The sequence below is a fragment of the Sinocyclocheilus anshuiensis genome, unplaced genomic scaffold (genome assembly GCF_001515605.1).
Source record: "Sinocyclocheilus anshuiensis isolate Anshui unplaced genomic scaffold, SAMN03320099.WGS_v1.1 scaffold1116, whole genome shotgun sequence".
NCBI classification, from domain to species: domain Eukaryota; kingdom Metazoa; phylum Chordata; class Actinopteri; order Cypriniformes; family Cyprinidae; genus Sinocyclocheilus; species Sinocyclocheilus anshuiensis.
This window is the reverse complement of record NW_015548257.1, coordinates 273,641-274,770: the sequence shown is the minus strand read 5'-3', so window position 1 is coordinate 274,770 and position 1,130 is coordinate 273,641. Positions and strand designations below refer to the sequence as shown.

The window sequence follows — 1,130 nt, the reverse complement described above, 5'->3', positions numbered from 1 at the left end:
ACTTCTCGCGTGTGTTTTGTTGTGAAACGTAGTTTGCGGACCAGACAGAGCTGTCGGCGATTCTTCCTGTTGTGAAGTCATGCAGTGTGAAACCCCCTGTCGCCGATCCATCGTGCAGTGTGAACACAGCAGCAACTGAATGCTACCCCAGATAGTCACGCAGTGTGAAAACAACGGCGATCCGACGAGTTTGAAAATCGTGCCGTGTGAACTCGGCATTACAGGGTCACGAAAGCCCCTGTTTCAGCACTGGTTAGTTCAACACCATTTTAAAAAATGCTAAAAAAGTGGGCGTGGTGCGGGGAGGGGAGACAGACAGACAACACACACAGTCTAATGCCGAGTTCACACGGCACGATTTTCACACTCGTCGGATCACCGTTGTTTTCACGCTGCGTGATTGTGAATCGACGTGTCGGCGATTCCCTCAGATCGCGTCTTTGATAATTCACACTGCGTGATTGTCACTCGCGTGAACGAGCACCGATTTGCCTCCGATGTCGGGCATTTGTCGGCGATTTCACAAAACCTGTCGGCGAGTGAAAAATCGGGCTAATATCGTGAAGTGTGAACTCGGCATAAGCCCCGTTCACACTGCCAGCGACTTTTCCGCTGTATGTCGCTAGACTCTGTGCTGTGAAGACGCTTGTGGGCGTTCCTACTGCTGTGGCTCTAATGTTATTGGTAGACTGCACGTCTGGACATATCTGGACATATAAAATGCAATCACAAACTGTATATTGCCGGTAAAACTAAGATGTCATTCTATTATGACTAGGAATTAGACTTAAAAGAAATAAAAGTAGCATTCTGCTGTTGGAGAGTGTTGTTATATAAACTACAGCAGTGCTCGTGCATTAAATCATTAACTGGAGCTAAACTGCTCACTGCATCATATAAATAACAACTCAAACCATCAATGTATGCATCATACTCACTTCCACAGCCAACAGTTTCTTTTCTACGCATCATGTTTTTTTATATCCATGCATGTGGTTACAGTAAAATCATATAAAACAGTGAAATCGCTCAGGAAATCTGTCCTGTCTAGCCTGCACTCGAGACGGTGACGTGTGAGCGCCACTGACAGACTCTTCACTCCTATTGGTTGTCGCTCGCGAAATTCGCTG

At 46.4% G+C, this 1,130-nt stretch overlaps 1 protein-coding gene across 1 annotated transcript in view; it reads left to right on the top strand.

Moving 5' to 3' along the window:
* LOC107655458 (protein fem-1 homolog A-like) overlaps positions 1-1,130 on the top strand; it is a 9,202-nt gene that overhangs the window by 1,236 nt on the left and 6,836 nt on the right. The gene's annotated exons all lie outside the window — the stretch shown is intronic.